General features: G+C 39.1%; 1 protein-coding gene across 1 annotated transcript in view; it reads right to left on the bottom strand.

Moving 5' to 3' along the window:
• LRBA (LPS responsive beige-like anchor protein) overlaps positions 1–14,174 on the bottom strand; it is a 4,045,850-nt gene that overhangs the window by 3,060,042 nt on the left and 971,634 nt on the right. The window lies entirely within an intron of this gene.

Genomic DNA, 14,174 nt, shown 5'->3' with positions numbered 1-14,174 from the left:
TGTCTATGAGACTGCCATTGCTACTGGCTTTACAAGTCAGAATTGGGCAGAATTCTTTAAATGTTTTACTGTAGAGTAACTCCATCAGCTTGTTTGGTCCTGTCACTATTTGCCATATGTATGGTAAAACCCATTTTGTATTTTTTTTTTGCAAAACTGTACAGCTATGCGCATATTTAATTTTACATAGTGCACTGCTTAATTTTACATTTCCATGTAAAGAGTTTTATTAATTTATTTCTTAAACTACTGACTGGTGGTTTTATTTATTAGTATAGTGGTATGTGCAAGACCCAATGACATACTGGTGGACAACCATCTTTTTTAAGGTCGACTTTTTAAAGCTACTGTGACCATATAAATAACGGTTGGCTTATTTTCAGCGTAAACAGTACCTGCATTATAGGTGTGCCACATTATTGGCAGCATTTACTGTGAATGTACAAGAGGTTTTCATACCTGAAAGATATTAGTGCACTCTCCCAGAAAACACTGCGTACAAGTGTGTGTGCGCGCACTTAAGTGCATGCCAACACAAATCAAACCTGGACAAGTGTCAACTATGTTGATAATACAGCTCTGGTAAGCACTATGTTGAAAAAATGGCAGGTAAGATAATACGTAGTCAATGACCAACTCTGATTGGCAGCTGGTCATTGCAAAGCTTAGTGCAATGTGGCAGGTATCAGCTATTACCAGAGGAAGCAGTCACATTACCACATGCTCTTAAGGGCAAGTGTTTCTTGAATAATATTCGGTATCGCATATAAACTGATGGCAACAGTATGATCATACCACAAACTCTATTCATCACAGTAACCAGTGGAGTCAGCAGTCTGCCCACTACAGTGGTTTTTATTTCTTGTCATTTAGAGGAAAATGCAGTCAGAAGTACTTTCATTCTCAGACACTGCTGCAACAGTTAAGAACAATGTCATTATTGTTGCTGTTACCTCACTAATTTGGAGATGCCTTAGCCTGAAGGTGTGGCACATTAGGTGATGTTCCCAGCAACTGGGTACTGAAGGCAACAGCTGGAGAATCCGAAGGTAAGATGAGCTGCCAAAACACTTTTCTGTTCCTCTGTCTTGTTTCTCCATTGCAGGTAAGCTGTGGATCATTTAACTTATGACATTGTCTATTTTTAAGGCATCATTTATGAGCTATGTTTGAAAAAAACATGTTTGATGAGATGTTTTTAACAGTCTGATTTTTTTCTCTACAACTTGCAGGACAATGGTATTGCAGTTAAAGGGAGCTTTCTAATCTGGTAGATGGTTTAGACTGCAGTGAAAACACTGCAAAATACTTGCTGGAGTAGATGCACAGAAAGCAGAAGTCAATATCAAGGTTTTCAGTTTTATTTAAATATGAATTAAAAATGCAAATAAATATAGCCTTGCTTTTTTCTTTCCAATGAGTATGTAATCAGTTTGAAGTACCTTCTTATATATTATGCATATACTTGTCAGACTTAATACTTCTAATACCACATGCATTTGGAATTTTTTCACATCTTAAAGACAGACACTACATTAAGAAAGATGGGCCTACCTCCAATAGATGTATTTTTTACAATACTTCATTAAATGTACATATATGGACTAATGGCATGGGCACACACAAAAACAGAAAAGAAAAACCATTACAATTTTTTTTTTTATTTTCATTCATTGTTTTATTTTCTAACAATTAACATTCACTCCAGCATTAAATTGCTCAAGTCCTGCCTTCCCTGAAATTTCACTCCTCCTCGTCCTTTTGAACTTACTCTGCAAATATTGTTCTCACAAACTCCATTTATTCCTATGTAGTTTGCGCCTTCCTGTTTCTAAAGATTCCAATCCTTTTGTCTCTGTTACAACATTCAATACTTCAGTTATGGTTAGCTTACATTCTGACTTTCATTTTCTAGCAATTTCTTTTTTGGTAGTCAATAATACCATTAAACTTAAGTTCTTACTATGTCTAGGCAATTCAGTTTCTATATCTCAGCTCAAAACAAATCATTTCTCTACTTAAAATAATTTGTTCTATAAACATTTCTGACAAAGTACCCTACAGGGTATTTGTAAAAATCTGTCAACGTGTTGCATTTCTAAAAAAATGTGTTTGTAATGACTACTCTTTCTCATCACACTTACAGCATTTATCTGAGGAAAAAGTGCTATTTAGTTTACTTGGAAGTACAGCAATTTTCATTCTGGATCCTTGCATTTTTCTTTTTCTCTGTGCCCTTTTTAGATTTCTTAGTAAAAGAATAGAGACACAATCCTTTCAAAATTAACTTACAAAAGATACATCCATTAGCGAAGTGTGTAAATAAGGTCTGAAGAGATTTAGTATACAGGGTGATTATGGAAGGGAAACATGTTAAGGGAAATAGAGACCTGCAGCATTAGCAGGGGCAGATCATATCTGACAAGGGGTACAGTACCCATCAGTATGAACAGAGAGACTGGATGAAGAGAACATTGTTATCTTTACTTAAAACCTTACAAATTCCCAAGCCCATTGCAATGCAGTGCATTATTGGCAAAATACATTTCTGTGCTATAATACTGGCCATGTTCACTGATGTCATTTTGTTACACCCCCTGAATCTCATTTTTGACATATGAAAAGGTGGCAATCCTATATGACTTTAATGGCAGCAGATGATGAAGTTGCAGCTCTTCAACCCTTTAAATAGAGGAAGAAATGGCTACTGACCACTTCCAGCTGAGGAGACGAGTAATAATCCTTCACATACACAAAACCTGAGGATTTTCTGCTTCACAACAGAAAATACAATAAACAGCTCTGCAATAACTTTATGAAAGTACAAATAAGCAACTGGACTGGTATAATGTAGTGTTAAAAGGGCATGTAGTGTATATGCTCCAAATTTGACCATGAGAAAAAAGCCAAGACCTACATTAGTAAAGATGCAGTCATACCAGAAAAAAAGAGCTGCTCCTAACAAAATTATGGTAGAAGGAAAAAGTACTTAAAAATGGGGACACCAGAGTGTTTGTGGGAAATTATGCAGTCCACACCAGGAGGAAGAGAAGCCAGTTTATCACTGCAATCAGGGGAAGTCAAAAAAAGCAGGTTTAAGATTCCAGATGCTATATCCAGCTGTCTGCACAATATTTTTTCTTAAAGGATCTAAGACATATTTGGATGCAAAATGGGCTAAACTGGAAATGCAGTTTAACCAGCAAAGAGCGAGTCAGCAAGTTGAAGGAGAGAGAGTTTCTCATTCTTTTTACAACAACAAACTCCATACAGAAAACTTCTTTCCATTGTTCTAAATGAAAATGACTGGAAAAAATCCAAAACTGACCAGAAAAAAATCAGGAGTATCTTGGACTTGAACAAGAGACTGGTACTGTTTGCTCTACATGATGAGAAAGAAAAAACAATAATAACATGCAATTAGGAAATAAATGAAAGAATTGTTAAATGTTATTTCCATAAGATACAGTCCACACTTGAGAATTGTATTTCTGCAAGAAAAGGTTAAAAAGACTGGAAGTTTGCTGACAATTTGGCATGATACTTCTAAAGCATTTGTCACAAATGGTTTGAATTACATTGCAGGGACTTAAAATGTAAGTAAAACATTTCTTTAATATAACGTATCTAGGGCATATACTGTAAGAAAAAAAAGGATGGATACAAGCAATACAATGGGACCTTTGTCTGCTGGTGGTAGGTATAATGAGTTGGCAGACTTTAAAAAGATTCCCTGCAGACTGCTCTATCAGAGAAACTGGGTGAGCAAATTGGTGTATCTCTGGAATTCATTTTTGTGAGCTATGGATACAGAATCGGAAATACCTAAAAACAGTAAAGCCTTGCTGAGTCTAATTATGGTGGCTGCCAAAAAAACAATTACTAGAAAATGGAAATCAGATTCTAAACCAGCTTTATTAGAAGTACTGACTACGGTAACAGAGATACAACAACTCGAATTGGGATCTTTAGAAAAGGGAAGGAACAAATTACGGAGGAAAAATGAGAATTGTGGGAACAATACATACAGGGAAGGAATGAGGTTTAAAAGAAGGCAGGATTTGGATGAGCCATGTAATGTCTGACTGACAATAATGGGTAGATTGTAAGTGATGTATAATGTTTGCAACTTAGATTATGTCAATATGTTCATTTATATAAATGTATAACTCCCAATTTCATAACTGATAATTTAATAAAGATGTTGCTTGATATTAAAAAAAAGCAACTAGAAGAAAATGGAAATCCAAATGTAAATCAACTATAAATGAAGTAGCTGATACTGTAAAGGAAAGAAAAGAACTGGAAGTGAAATCTTTAGAAAAGATCAACAGCAAATGACATTAAGAGAAATGGAATTTTTAGGAATAAATGCAGAAAAATGTCGAGGAAGAAGAGTGAAATTTAAGCGGAGGAAACAATTAGCAATTTAATTAATGTTAAAGTGAATGTAACTTTAAAGAAAACATTTTTGTACACCACATGAGAAAACAATGTAAATGTTATGGCTCATTTTCTTTCTTCTGTTAAATTTACAGTCATCGCTACATTCCTAAAAACTGGTCAACAGCCCTGATATAACTGCTGCCTCACAAAACTGACAAAAACAGTTATGTGCTCACCAATTCCACAAGCAGTGCTATTTCTACACAAAGGTAATCCAGTGAAAGCTGGATGACTCCACCACAACCATTATCGATAAGCTAGTAAACCTCTGCCATTCTTAGCCTGCAAAATTCTCTCTGAAGACAGCTTTATTTATTTTACAGATAAAGCAACACCACTGCCATTTGTTTGCAGCTACATAAGTCCCTAATTCCAGACCTGACAAGAGTCTATATCTCCAGCCCACCCTACAAGGTCAGTGATTTCACTTACTCAAGGGCAGAATGCTGATCACCAAGGAGCACTTTCAGGATCTATCCAGAAAACGAATAAAGTACAATTCAAAAAGCAAGAGCAATACTGCCGGTAAAAATAAAGCAGTGAAATGATAGGAATATACTGTAAGATAACAGAGAAAAAAGTGTGGTGAAAAGAGATAACGTGCATGAATTAAGAAAGAATGCACAGTATAGGTCATGATAGAACACTGCTGTCTAAACTTTAATATTAGCAGCATTACTAGTGCATATGTACAATTATTACAGTTATACAGGGAAAGGAGGAGAGAGGAGTGTGACACAGCCTTCATGTTACAAGAGTTGGAACTCCTCAACTGCAAAGAGAAAGGTTGTTACCAAAAGTGCACAAACAAAACTCTGTTTTGCAAGAAACCTTTTCTTGTCACCTGAAATACTCATATGTTCTACACTAGCAGCAGGACAGGGAGAGCCATTTTACCTTCCAAAATCCATATTAACTACAGTCTAACTACATCCCTACATGAAAAGTGGTCTAGCCAAAGATGCTAGGGAAAAAAACATAAAATACTCTAGCATTGACTCATTAGGTGATTTACTTGATTGCTTTTTTTTTACCTCTATCACTAGAAGCAACAGCCAATAGCAATTGGTTGCAGGACACAGATTCAGTACAAGTATAAAAGCAATTCTGGTACTACTACACTTAGGGAAAGATTCCCTTTCCTCCTGTGTATTATATACCTACCTTTTTTATGATGCTTCTCCTCAATTTTGGCTATAATTCTTCCTCCTGTGTACTGCATTTTTTTTATTTATTTTATTATTACAGTTCACATTCCTGGTTGATGCAAAGTCTCTTTGGATCCAATAGCGTCCTGAAGGCTGGATTGTGAACTCATGAGTCCATCAATGTAGTATTATAGCTTATTTTTTATGAAATAGCTTCTAATTCACACTTTACTCACCACTCAATATTCAGATATGTTAATGTGGTAAACTCACAAATATCTTACTGCAGGCATCTTCCATCAGCTTCTCAACCCTTAAAGAATACCTGCCTTCTACATCATCTTCTAACCTTCAAATAGGTACGGTGACTTCAATGAATCATAACATTTTACAACCTACCATGAAGAGTTATCCATCACTGCTTCAACTTTACCCCCTGTCAGATGGATGAATGGCAACCAGGCCCACCAATCACAATGGACTTTTATAATGGGAGGACAAAAAGTTGCTGTGCATCTCTGTGCCCTAAGAATTGACATTTGCATTCCTCTCCACACTGGAGCCTCAAGCAATGCAGTCCTACAACCAGCTCTGCTGGAGCCCTTGTCAGTTTAAAGCAATGGTGTCCATTTGGCACTCAGTGTGCCATGACTAGATGATAAAAGCTAGCAAAAACTGAAAAATGTGCCCTTGAGGCAAGTGGGTGAAGTATCAGATGTCAATAATCAGTCAAATGGAGAAAGTAACCCAAGAAGAACCATCAATTAAATGGGTTAAAAAAAAAAACTATACTGAATTAAATACTTTACATTTGTAATTGAAAAAATAATCAGGAAAATAACGCAGGTGTGAAACCTTTAATGCATGCACAGAGACAAGAAAATACATTTAAACATTTTGTATTTGATTACTACTTAACCAGTACAGTTGCTTTAGTTCATTATAACCAGACAATAAATGAATCAGCTACAAAAACAATTCCAAATGCTACCACTAAACACAAAATGAAAAAAAATGGAACTGCCACCATAGGGGGTACATTATCATCATTGATGTAGCACTGCCAACAAGAAAGAAAGTACAGTTGTGTACCTACCATAAATGTAGATGTTCGAGTGTATTCACTGTTGCAGTCATTACTCTTGGGTTATCCTGCTGGCAGGCTACCCTCTGTCGGCCAGAATTCCAAAGTCTAGGTCCGGCGTCGGTTGCTGTCGCCTCTTCCCTGACATCAGTGCGCCAGGGGTATAAAAGATGCAGCCAATGCCATTTTCTTCAGTTTTTCTTGCCCCAGATGTCAGGTGCCCCCAAATTGGTAGGCTGAAAAATATGCCAATAAAAATGCATGCACAAAAATAACATTTCCTTCATCTACAAGCAAATACACCAAAAAGGTTGTATAAGATAGAAAAGTGCAGAAAAGTCCCAGCAAAGAAAAGGGGGATGGTGAGTGGGTAACCTGGACTGCAACAGTGAATATACTCAAACATCTACATTTATGATAGGTACACAACTGTATTATGTTCATCGTGTTTCACTGTTGCAGTCATTACTCTTGGGTTGAATCCCAAAGCTGAGGATGGGTGGCTGGGCTAAATAGGATTAGGAGAGGCTATGAGGCCCTGCAGAACTGCAGTGGCAAAGCCTGCTCTGGACTTAGAGTAAAGAGGTAAGTGGTAGTGCTTTGTGAAGGTGTGCACTGAACTCCAGGTTGCAGCCTCTAAGATATCTTTGGTTGGTACTCCTCTGAGGAAGGTTGCTGAAGTGGCTGCTGCTCTGGTGGAATGAGGCCTAATGCCCTTAGGCACTGATTTGCCATGTTGAGAATAGCAGAAACGGATGCAATGGCCTATCCATTTAGAAATAGTCTGTTTTGAGATAGCCATTCCTTGTGATCCTGCAGCATATGACACTAAAAGTTGCTCAGTCTTTCTGAAAGCTTTATTTCTGTCCAAGTAGAAGCGTAACTGCCTGTGTATGTCCAAGGAATGCAGAATTTTCTCACCCTTGTTCTGTGGATTTGGATAAAAAGGTAGGTAAGTGGATGGTTTGGTTGAGGGCCACACTGAACACCACCTTAGGCATAAATGTAGGGTTTGTCCTCAGAGAAACCCTGTCTGGATGAAAAATGATGAAAGGTTCCACAGCCATGAGTGCTTGTAACTCAGAGACTCGCCTTGCCGTGGTTATTGCTAGGAGCAAAGCTGCTTTCCAGGATAAGAATTTTATATCTGCTGTGGATGCTGGCTCGAAAGGAGGCAGTGTGAGTTTTCCAAAACATAACTGAGGTCCCAGGCCGGAATTGGTGCTCTCCTTGGAGGCCTAATGTTTTTGGCCCCTCTGAGGTACTGCCTTATTAAAGGATGAGAAAAGATAGGTGGTTCCGTATTGTAATGGGCTGAAATGGCAGAGGAATCTTAATTGATGAGAAAGAAAGGCCTTTGTTCAGCATCTCAGTTAGGTATTGTAAAATCTGAGGGATATTTGGGTACACACGTGTCTATGCCTTGTTCCTGGTTCCAAGCACAGAATCTCTTCCATTTTTCTGCATAAAATTTTCTGGTACTGGGCCTTCTGGCCTCCAAGATAACATCCATAACAGCTTTTGAAAGAGGAGTGTTCTGAATGGCTACATTATCCGCCATGCTGCCAGATTTAAAGTCCTGAGTTGGCTGTGCAGGATCTGATTTTGTTGGGTCAGCAAGTGAGAAGTTTGAGGCAATATCCAAGCTGGACCTTGAGATGAGCTCTTTAGGATTGGGTACCAGTGCTGGCGTGGCCAGTCTGATGCAATCAGTATAATTTTTGGTTTCTCTTGTCTGACCTTTAGGAGTACCCTGGGAAGGACAGGCAGTGGAGGAAAGGCATATACTGTTAGATTTTTCCAGCTGAAGGATAGGGCGTCCAATTTCCATGCTTGCTTGTGATAAATCCTTGTGCAAAATCTCTGCAGTTGGCAGTTGTGAGGGGATGCAAATAGATCTATGTCTGGGCATCCTCATTATCATGCTGAAGACTTGTGGATCCAGTTTCCATTTGTGGGGATCCATGAGGTTTCTGCTTAGTTCGTCTGCCAGAGTATTTGTTTTTCCTGGCAGGAATTGTGCTTGCAGGTGAACTTGAAAAGCCAATGCTGTGTCCCATAAGGTCATTGCTTGTCTGCAGAGAGGGTAGGAGTGTGTACCTCCCTGCTTGTTTATGTACCACATGACTGTAGTGTTGTCTGTCTTTATCAGTAACTGTCCTGGATGAAGCAGGTCCTTGAAAGTTGTCAGGGCATTTTGAACAGCTAGCATATCTTTTTGATTGATGTGAAGACGCACCTGGTTTGCAGGCCATGTGCCCTGAATACATTTTCCTGCCATATGGGCCCCCCAGGCATAATCTGATGCATCCGTTGTCAGTGTCTGTCTGGCTGTGGGTAAACTAAATGGCAGACCCTTGCTGTGGTGACAGGCTTCTGCCCACCATCGAAACTCCTGTTGCAGGCAGGGAATGAGTGTCATTACTGTCTCCAGGCTGTGGCAATGCTGAGTCCAAACACTTTTTTAGATACCATTGTAGTTTCCTCATATGCAGTCTGGCATATGGAATTAGTAGAATGCAGGATGAGATGAAACCCAAGGCCTGCAGGATTTTCCTTGCAGATAAGTGTTTTTTTTTTTTTTGCGAATTTCTTGAACTAAGTAGTCAGTTGCTTTTGTTTGTCTGGAGTGAGATAAGCCATCTGGGCAGTTGTATTTAAGCTTGCACCCAGGAATATTATCTCTTGAGAGGGCACTAGTTTTGATTTCTTTTCGTTTACTGTGTACCCTAGGCCAATTAGTAATCTTTTTACAAACGCCAGATGCTTTAGAAGAATATCTTTGTTCTCTGCTTGAATTAAGCAGTCGTCCAAGTAGGGATATATTTGAATTCCTTTTTGTCTGCAAAATGCAATTACTGGTGCCAGGCATTTTGTGAAGACCCTGGGCGCAGTAGATAAGCCAAAGGGCAGTGCAGAGAATTGGTAATGCATTGAGCCAGCTATGAATCTGAGGTATCTTCTGCAAGATTGCCTGATTGGGACATGCAGGTATGCCTCTTTTAGGTCCAATGTTAGAGCCAAGCCTTCTTGCCCAGCATGGGCAGTAGCTGCTGTAGAGTCAACATCTTGAATTTTGGAACTTCCAGAAACGTATTTATTACAGACAGGTCCAGTACTGGTCTCCAGGTTTTGTCCTTTCTGGGTACTAGGAAAAGTCTGGAGTAAAATCCTTGCCCCTGCTCTTGTTGTGGTACTTGCTAAATGGCCCTCATGTCCATGAGGGCTGTAATTTGTCTTTGTGCCTCTGCCCATTGATTGTGTGGCAGGTCTGGCATACCTTTTCACCTTGGTAGTGTGAAAATGGAACCTGTAGCCTTGGGACACTATGTTCAGGACTCATTTGTCTTAGGTAATCATTTGCAATTTGATGTAAAAAGTGCTAATTTTCCCCCCTCAGGGGGCTGCCAAAAGAAAAGTGCTTGGATCTGGTAGAGGAAAGTCATTGGGACCGCTTCCTGTAAGGCTGTGATTTGTCTTCTCTGGTTTTGGAGGTAGGAGCACCCCATTGTTTAGGCCTGTATGAGCCTTGGGGCTGAGATCTGCCTCTGGGACGCCTGTATCTGCCTATTTATGGTCTGACACTGGAAAGGACCAATTTTTTGAAGGCCAGTTCCTGCTAAACCTGGGTGGTTGCACCTGTAAGAAATTCTGGACTGTCTGCATGGATTTTGCTTTATCCTCCATTTTTTTCAACACTTCTGCTTTAGTACCAAACAAAGTATCATGCTGAAATGGTGCATCTAAAAATTTTGCTTTAACATGATCAGGCAGATTCTGCTCCTTTAACCAAGCATGCCTTCTAACAACAGAACCTGTAACAGTGGAAATAGGAAACAATAGAAATAGGCGTATAACCAATGCCCTATATAAACATACTAAACAACACACAGCAGCTTCATTTCAGTTTATAATTATTGATAGAATACAATCACACAGAAACTTCAAGATGGGGTGGCATACCAAACTCAACAATATGGAACAAAGATGGATCACTACACTTGGGGCTCTTTTTAAACCTGGACTCAATGAATATCATGTACATGAAGGATAAGCTCTAGGTACCTAAAAGCAAAACCAAGTAATATATCTAGGCAGTCTATTATAATTCCAGACATATCAGACATTAGGCTCATTTTTAATAACAATTTAAAGAGTATTTCTTAGAACCATACATTTATCATCAACAGAAACATAATTTTTGGTCTACAAGTCAGTTATGAAGAACACTTAAACTCTCAAAAATATGATCAATAATAATATGCGTTTGGAAAATAATGAAAAATAAGCATATTATTACGGATACACCTCTTGTTTATAATTATTACTAGTCAGGGTGTTTGGAAATTGTTGTATCAGCATTATTTTTGAGTTGGTATAATTAGATTTCACCACAGTATGGACTATAATCTGAATGTCCAGTAATATAAAAATTTTTTAATATATTCTGAATATTATCAGTTGTACAAATATATAATAAGTGGGGAATCTACATGTTTTAGACAGTCATCATGTCTACCTAATTTGACAATTCAGTCGTCAGTATTATGGATTACTAAATGAATATGGGTAATACCACTTTAACAAGTGGGTATAAAATATGTAGCAGGATGCATCATGGTTTGAAACTGTTTTTGATTATTAAGTCACATTGAAAAAGGCTTTCATAGCCGAAACCGGTTTGTGCACCACTATTAGGTTGTTTTTACAATCCTAATAAATATACTTTCATCTGTTGCTATCGAGTGCTGGTCTCTCTTTTTTGTATGACTTGTCGTGGTTTGAACCGAGCACCAACAGTCCCACGTGTGTGCTTTGTTGGGTTGGACTGACACTGGAAAGGACCAATTTTTTGAAGGCCAGTTCCTGCTAAACCTGGGTGGTTGCACCTGTAAGAAATTCTTGACTGTCTGCATGGACTTTGCTTTATCCTCCATTTTTTTTCAACACCTTCTGCTTTAGTACCAAACAAAGTATCATGCTGAAATGGTGCATCTAAAAATTTTGCTTTAACATGATCAGGCAGATTCTGTTCCTTTAACCAAGCATGCCTTCTAACAACAGAACCTGTAACAGTGGCCCTGCAAGAGGCCTCCAGTGAATCATAACCACATTGCAAAGCATGCTTTCCCACTTGTTCGGCTGCATGCAATAATTCCTGCAATTCCTTGCTCTCTGAACATTCAGTATTTGTCAACAATTTCTGTTTAAGCAATGACATTAAATATTGCTAATATTTAAGCATATGAAACTGACAATTTAAAGCCCTTACAGCCAGGGTAGCAGAAGTGTAGACTTTTTTCCCCCCATCTGTCTAGAGCCCTAGAATCCCTATCAGAGGGGACAGGGTTTTTTGCAGTGGAAGCTTTAACCCCTTTGGGACCCTGAGATATAGTTTCTGGGTCAGCAGCGGGGTTTTTATATAGGAATTTATGAGAATCCGGGACCCTGTAGTATCTTGTCTGGCTTAGCCAGTGCAGGGGGTAAAGAGTCAGGGGACAGGCCGGACTCTGAAAATACATCTACAATGTCTAGAACTGGTGGAATAGCAAGGGGTCTGTGCTGAGGAAGTAGCAGAAAGTCTCTGAACCTTTTCTTAGATTCAGAATAATCTTGGCTCTGCCAGTGGAAATGCTCCAACATGGTATGCAGGGTTTCCCCAAAAGAATAATCCTCAGGAGGAGAGGCTGAAGGAATGGATTCTTCAGCATCAGAATCCTCATAGGAAGCATGGAGTAATCCTGTTCAGAAGAGGAATCAGAGGAAACTGAAACCTGATCAGAAGAATCATACTCTGTCTCTTGCCTAGGCCTCTTATCAAGAGGGGGATGGGAGCCCCTGATCAAAGTAATTAGGTCTTCGGCCATTTTGAGCATGTATTTTTTAGGCATGGAAGTCTGAGTAGGAGAATGCTGTACTTGTTTCTTTGTCTTTAGAGCTGCTTTAGTCTTTGAAGCTGAAGATGGTTTAATATATAGTTGTGTAGGTCTGAAGACATCCTCAGAAGCCGATGCCTGCTCAGCGGCTGTGGACCCATCTGAGGGAATGATTTCCGAGTGTCCAATACCTTGAGTATCCACAGGCCCAGTCGGCTCCATGTGGGAGTCGGAAGCGGCCTGTGGCTCTGAGGTAGCAGGCGCCAGGGGCTGCGAAAGCATCTCACTGAGAACCAGCGACTGGCCTAGCAGAGGCCTCGTCGTTGGTTTTGGACCTCGGATGCCTATCCTTATCCTTGCGTTTTTTGTAAACTCCTGTTATCGGCTGGTCCAACGGCATTATATAATTAAATCTCTGGCCAAAGTAATGAAATGAAAATCGAACTGACGCTTAGTGCGTTGGTTAAATCTAGCATAAAACCGACAGCTAGCAACGTTGTGATCAGGGCCTAGGCAAGGAATATAGTAAGAGTGAAAATACTTATGAGGTATTTGCTTCCCACAAGAAATACAATTGTTAACTTTTTCTGACATTGGTCTGGAGCAAGAAAAAAAGTTTCCCCAATGGGGTACTTAGCTTTAATGAAGACTTCGGTTCTGAAATTCGGATTTGAAAATCTCAGGAGTCGGCCGACCGGCACTTGCGAACTGCTTTTGCTTTGGGCACCGCGCAGCAAGAAAGACTGAAGAAAATGGCGTCAGCTGCATCTTTTATACCCCTGGCACACTGATATCAGGGAAGAGGTGACAGCAACCAACGCCGGACCTAGACTTTGGAATTCTGGCCGACTGAGGATAGCCTGCCAGCAGGATAACCCAAGAGTAATGACTGCAACAGTGAAACACGATGAACATCTCTAGACATTAAGGGCTACATCCAAAATCCATACGGAGCCATGAGCACCATCAGAATATATTCAAACTCCACTTATCACAGCAGCTACTCTGAGCACAATCAGCTTTCTGCATCTTTAATACACTAGTCTACAAGACCTAAAAGGAATCCAAAGGTAAAGCTGGAGGATTCTGAAGATCAATAAAACAAAGATACAGAGACCACTTGAGATCTGAACAACAATTAGCAGGGTCATATTAAGTCAGACAGCCTACAGCTGTTAATTTAATCTGAATGTTTGAAACAGAGCGAAGATTTATAAAAAAATAAAATCTTGCTCCGAAGACAAAGGGGTTTTAGCTGTTAAATTCAACTTAGGAAAGCTGAAATTTTTTTGAATGAAAATATTGTTTTTACCAAAGTAAAGTAAGGAAGAGAGACTGCTTTCAAATCAAAATGCTGCTAGTCAGCTTATTTAGGAAATTACTCTTATACAAAGGTCAGACTGCATTTCCACTCCACATTTGGTACCTATGTAAAAGAATTAAAGGTGAATGCTACTTCCATAGATCACAATTAAGTCAGACATCACTATATAATACATTTATAACTGTACATGAACATAAAAACGCAGTGTAAATCAGACTTTGATCATGTAAGAAAACTGCTGGAAGAATACCAAAAAACATATTACTGTACAGCAGCAACAACCTAACTTTAATTTC

Source organism: Protopterus annectens, chromosome 2.part1 (genome assembly GCF_019279795.1).
Source record: "Protopterus annectens isolate FY-2018-M chromosome 2.part1, PAN1.0, whole genome shotgun sequence".
NCBI classification, from domain to species: Eukaryota; Metazoa; Chordata; order Ceratodontiformes; family Protopteridae; genus Protopterus; species Protopterus annectens.
The sequence above is the reverse complement of the archived record's forward strand: the minus strand, read 5'-3'. Positions and strand labels throughout refer to the sequence as shown.